The following is a 6,683-nucleotide window of genomic DNA, read 5'->3' as shown; positions in this document are numbered from 1 at the left end:
GACAATCCTGATGTAACCAATTACTTCATTATAATTACTTCAAATTAGTTCAATATTTTAATAAACATTGGACATCTCATACCAATATAGAAACTCAGAATTAAATGGAGGCTAAGAACTGCCTTAGAATTCATTATTTGACACTGCAAAGCTCAAGTCATGCTAAATCAAGATTAGAACCAACTGTGCCATCCAGTGTGCTAAGAAGACCATCTAACTGGGTGATAAAGACCTGAAGATCACATGAACCTCTGAGAGTAACTGAATGCAGATAAAAAACGTAGACATGGCCAGGCGCGGTGGCTCAAGCCTGTAATCCCAGCACTTCGGGAGGCCAAGGCGGGTGGATCACTAGGTCAAGAGATCGAGACCATCCTGGTCAACAAGGTGAAACCCTGTCTCTACTAAAAATACAAAAATTAGCTGGGCATGGTGGCACGTGCCTGTAGTCCCAGCTACTCGGGAGGCTGAGGCAGTAGAATTGCTTGAACCCAGGAGGTGGAGGTTGCGGTGAGCTGAGATCGTGCCATTGCACTCCAGCCTGGGTAATAACAGCGAAACTCTCTCAAAACAAAAAACAAACAACAACAACAACAACAACAAAAAAACAAAAACAAAACTTAGACGCAGCCCTTTCTTCAAAGTAACAGGCATCTTTGCCCTTTTCCTGCCCTTCACTCTGCCCTCAGCCCCTCACCTTGGGGCCACTGTAGGATTCCTGGAGGTTGTGCTGCCCCAGTTTGGGCCCCCAGGAGCTCTGGCACTGCCAGTCTATGGTGAAAACCTTCCTCTTAACCTATACTCTTCTGATCAAGAACTCCCAACAAATCCTTCAAGTAACACAACTCCTGTGGACACACTCCACCTTGTATGGAAAGGAAAAGGTACCCCATGGCCTTGGCCCTTGCTTGTAACAGAACATCTGTTATTTTGTCTGCTTTATGGTAGGGGACTCAGTGAGATTTAGCTTGAAAAAAAAAATCTGTCTGAAGGCCACCAGCCTCCTTTGTCATTTACAGGCACCTTCATTTGTCCCTGAGGCCATTTCTCAGAACCTTTTCCCACAGTTATTAGTTATGGCACACAGTAATAAGACTGATATTCTTTTGTGACTCGTGGGGATTATTTTTAGAATTCTGAGCTACATCTAACCATCTCCTATCACCCTCAGCCCAGAGGCTGTCTCCCTGGCATCAAGGCAAGTCCTTAATTGTCCAGAGGCTACCATGGTTTGCCCCGTGTCAGAGCCTTTGCTACATCAGAGTTTCCTCAACTTGTGAGTCTGCTGCCAAAATTCCAACCCCATCCTTCCTGTTCAAGAACCTACTTCCACTGTGTCTCTCAGTTCAAATTCCCTAAAAGAGTTAATTTGTGATTTTATATTCATTGCATTGGTAGGTCATAGGTCATGTGTCCACTCTGTTCCAATCATCTGTGGCCAGTGGGTAGCAATGTGCTATGATATGGCATTGAGGCTTGTCCCTTTAACAGGAGCAATGGGAAAAGAAAGTTTCCAGAGTAGAATGCCACTGACAAGGTAGACATTTAAGACAGTCTACTGTGAAACTGTTATACATTCAAGTTACCTGAGTACTTGTCCACCTCACTATTCTAAAAATGTAATTATTTTAGGGTTTATATTTTGCTTATGGTCTCACTCTTGGTACTGAGCAATAAGCTTGGAGTATGGCTATTCAATACATGTTTATAGGACAAATGAATAGATGAAGGAATAGCTATGAGAATATGTAGAGAGATGGACATAGCACTCATGAATGGATAGACAGAGTCTCTGTAGCACAGTGATGGAGCACATGAGCTCTAGAGCTGGACTGCATGGGTTCAAATCCTGGCTCTACTGCTCCCTTGGCAATTAGTTAACTTTTTAATTTTTTGGCTCAGTTACCACATCTTAAAACAGGAATAATAATACTGCTTTCCTCATAAGGCTTCTGTGGCAAGTAAAATGAGTTAATCCATAGAAAGCACATAGAATAGCACATGGCATACAGGGACTTCTCAACCAATTCTTTCTATTTCTGTTATTTTAACTACTATCATTGATGGGGGATGTCATAGGGCAGTATGCATAGGTAGAGGACAAACAAAATGTGACGAAATGGCTTATGAAAATCAGAAACAACCTTGAACTAATGACAAAGAGAAACAAGACAGAAAATTGTTCCCAATATCAGGGAAAATATAAAACCAAACCTGCAGCCTACTCATCAGAGGGAAAGAAAATGTTGGGGAAAAGGTCATGGGGGAAAGAGGATCTAGGCAGGCCAAGTGTGGTGACTCATGCCTGTAATCCCAGCACTTTGGGAGGCCAAAGTAGGAGGATCGCTTGAGTCCAGGAGTTCAAGACCAGCCTGGGCAGCATAGTGAGACCTCACTGCTACAAAAAAATAAAAACTTAGCTGGGTGTAGTGGTGCCTACCTGTAGTCCCAGCTACTTGGGAGGCCAAGGCAGGAAAATTACTTAAGCATGGGAGTTTGAGGCAGTAGTGAGCAGTGATTGTGTCACTCCACTTAGCTTGGAAAACAGAGCGAGACTCTGTCTCAAAGAAAAAATATAAAAAGGAAAGAAAGTAAGAAAGAAAGAGTACCTAGGCAGTATTTGTGTCCAAAGAGCTGGTAATTACTTCCTTGAACAGGGCAGTACAATGAAACCAATGTTGTTGCCTGTTACCATCAGTTCATCTGTTCCCCTGTGATGTTCATCAATATCTTTGAGGGAACTCTGAGTGTACTGTGTTTGTTAAATGCAGAGGATTGAGAATATAGGCCTAAGCAAGAGGACTTGGTTAGGAGAAGCTGCATTCCCACTATGGAGACTAGTTAGTGTCAATTTTGTGAGCTACAAAGGATGCTTTGTTGCCACGGCCACTGGACACAGTGGGCCCAGCTGGGGGAAATTTTGGGGACCTGAAGTCCAGAATGTACTCTGATTGCTGAGCCACGAGCCCCAGCACAGGCCTGAGTCGCCTGGAAGAAGGCGCCTCTTCACTAATTGGCTTGCCCAGAGGGGGCTCTTTCTGCAGGTCTCCCTCCCAGAGGGACCGTCTTTTTCTAATTAGCACAGAGGCCCCTGAGCGCTTCCAGCAGGCCCTATGCGTAGCCCTGGGAGGTTTTTAAACCAACTGCAAGATAAGTTGGTTTTCAGGAAGAGGAGAGATTAATGGGGCCACAGAAAGATGGATGGGAGCTTGGCGCTGCCTCTGCCTCCCCTCACACACTGTGGCTAGCAGTGAGGCCAAGGGGAATGACCCTGAGTAGAGTTACATATTTTTCACACCTCCTACTAAAACTCAGCAAATGCTTGACTTGCTGTTCCCAGCACAATTTTTCTTCCTGCAAAACGTGTTGGGATTATCACTTTTAGCCACATATGTGCTGGAAGTACTTTGTAGGAGCCCCAAGGACTGCAACTGTTCAAATCCCTATCTTTGAGAGGGAGCTTGGGGAAGCAGGGACCCAAAGTGGCTGTCTGAGAGCTCACCCATAGAGGGCTGGTTCCCACTAATTAAGTCCAGTTTCCAAGACTGAATCAAAGCTGCCATCCAAATGATTTTAAGAGTCAGGAGGTAAAATACAAGTTTCAACCCCAACACCTTCCCCTTATCCATCTTCTTGAGCCATTTCAGGACATCGGGTAACATATGACTTTTCTTTAGTCAATTCGAGATATTATCTTCTGAAATAGCTCTACTGGTATGAGAGGGAGGTTTCAAAATATGTAACAGATGCACAGCTGCCACCTGAGATGATGCATTATGAAGTCGAAACTGTCATCACCTCCCCCACCACCCCTACCCTCACCCCAAGCACATATTTGTTCATGTGGTTTACACCTGTGAGATTGCGGGATGCAAGAGAGGAATCCGATTACTGTTTGGGAGACAAGCCCATCTCTAAAGCAAATCCATGTATCTTTGTTTCGCTGGAGAAGCTTGAAATCTGTTGCCAACCCTTCTTGTGGCCAGGCTGAGTTAAAGCTCCAGTCCAAGTTTTCTGGAATTTGGTACAATGACTAACTCTGAGGCCATCATACAATAAGCCTTATGATGTCTCTCCATCTCAGTCTCTCCATTTGTATCCTGCCACGAGGGCAGAGAAATTTTTTAGTGCCTTCATAAGTAGATGCCCTTGTGTACTCTGGCTAACAAGGAAATGGAGAACTCCTGGCCCATGCTCATCTGAGACAAACAATGACTTTGTTTGACTGATTTAGGGGGAGGGTTCCTGCTACCGTCTGATTTAAACAAAAACACCCTCCACGTAAGTACCAGCAACAACAACAAAAATAAATCCTGAAAAGACAAAGACAAGCCTTCTGGCTGTTGCAAGAAGTTGGTGTGGGCAGGCAACAAAGACACAATGAATGTCTGATCACAGAGGGCCCTTCCGCAAGAATACAGATTGAAAGAATTTCTGCTCATCAAGACCCTTGCACAGTTTTTAACTATATGTTGATATATTAACTTGATTAATACTGGTTTACTGCAATAGATTTAAAACTCCAGGAGAGTGGATAATCTGTCTGTTTTGCTCCTCATTATGTTGCTTATGTCTAGAATAGACCTAGCACACAGTAGGTGCTCAAGAAATATTTTTTGAATGACAGGATACTCCCCGGAATACAAGCTGTATATCTGAATAACTGATCTATAGAATAAAATCCCCATTCTTTACAGAGGGAACTCTGCCTGCCGATGTGAATGTGGGGTAAACTTAGTTGTATTAATTCAAGCCTTTTTTTTTTGTTTTGCTTTTAGGATAGAGTCTCGCTCTGTCACCCAGGCTGGAGTGCAGTGGCACAACTTTGGTTCACTACAACCTCCACCTCCTGGGTTCAAGCGATTCTCCTGCCTCAGCCTCCCAATTAGCTGGGATTACAGGTGCATGTCACCATGCCTGGCTAATTTTTGTATATTTAGTAGAGATGGCGTTTCACCATGTTGGCCATGCTGGTCTCAAACTCCTGGCCTCAAATGATCCACTTGCCTCAGTCTCCCAAAGTGCTGGGATTACAGGAGTGAGCTACCACTCCCAGCCAAGCCTTTGTCATTTTGTACACAGATTGGCAAGTGCTACTGATCACCACAGAGTCTCTTCTCCCAGTCGAAGCTCTGCAGCTGCCAACCCTACCTTCTCTGGGAGATTGATATGGTACTGACCCATGCTGGAGCTGACATGCTTCTTAAGCTGCTCTTATTCTTCACTCCTGGAGGAGAGGCAGGAATTCTTGGTTTTGGCTCTGTAAGTTGCTACTTCTCATCAATGCATTGGTTTGGTGTGCTATTCTATATGGGTCAGCTGAAGATCGAAGTTAACTAGTTGAGTTCATTGAGAGTCCCAAAGCATAAAGTCATATTCTAGGCCTCCCTACAGCATCTTAATTATGCATGTAGTTCCAGCCCTTCTCATACCCTTAATTAGTCTATAAACCTAGAATGTGGCTCATATCTGTTTGATCCTAGTCCCAGTCCCATATATCCCTTTCTGTTTATCTGTATCAGGAGAAGGGAAGTTGGTGGCAGCAACATCTCTGAAGAACTCACAAGATATTCATAAGAGTATTGGAGGTTGGGCTTTCTTTTTTCTCTAATCAGGAGAACAAACTAAGTGTTTGAATGGGAATATCAACAAACACAGGGGTCAGAAGTCAAACCAGAAGTTTGACTTACATGCTCAATTATTAAGGCAATGAAGATGAATGTCTCAACATCACAAATGTATTGAACACTCATACACCTACCAACCATAAGCCATTTCAAGGACTTGGATTCGAAAGGAGATAGCAAGAAATTGATGTACTTATCACAAGCCATGGACAGAGGAATGAGATTTTAATTGATGCCTTGTCCTTTAGTTTGTGTTGACCTTTGGTTCTCTATTCTGACTGCCTGTGATGAAGGATCCTTAGTTTTGATCTGTTGAGGAAAGGATCTCACCCTAATAGTAATGATCAGAACACCAGAAATGGGGACTGCTCAAAGCAGCACTTTGGACCACATTACTCAGTTTTGGGGGCTTTTAATTGACCAGCCCTCTTCTTGCTTCCAAGTTTGTCAAACTGCTGGTAGCCAAACCTCACATCCTTTGCTTAGTAAGCACATTGGACAATGTGTCTTCCCTCTGAGTATTTCTGCCTTCCACCCCCAATAAAATATTGGGAGGTGCGCACTTGTTGCTAATACCTCCATTGCATAGCAAACATCACCTTCCCTCATCCTGTGCACACATATCAAAACACTACAGTGCAGATAACTGAACAACTCTAAACCCATACTTATGCAAATAACACATTACCTTAAGGAGGATCCAAATTCTGAAGTCTTTTCCCAATTCTTCTCTCACAGAATGGAAGGGATAAGATGTTAGGTGCAAATGGAAAAACTAGACCTGGCTCACTATTTATGTTTGCAAGAATATATTTATTCCTTTCCTGGCCCAATAGAGTGCTCTAGTGTTACCTACATACTCTGAAGAAGTAGATGCTCATCAGATGTAATAAAATGAGAGGAAAATGATAGGAAATTATTCCTGCTTCGAGTATCACAGGACTACAAGATTTTAAAAAAATTCAAAACACAACTGTTTATTAAAAGAACAAAACATGATTACTAATGATTTTTAAGTTAAAGATGAAGTACAGTTTAGAACAATACCTAAAGAAA

This window comes from Callithrix jacchus, chromosome 16, assembly GCF_049354715.1.
Source record: "Callithrix jacchus isolate 240 chromosome 16, calJac240_pri, whole genome shotgun sequence".
Taxonomy (NCBI): Eukaryota; Metazoa; Chordata; class Mammalia; order Primates; family Cebidae; genus Callithrix; species Callithrix jacchus.
The sequence above is the reverse complement of the archived record's forward strand: the minus strand, read 5'-3'. Positions refer to the sequence as shown.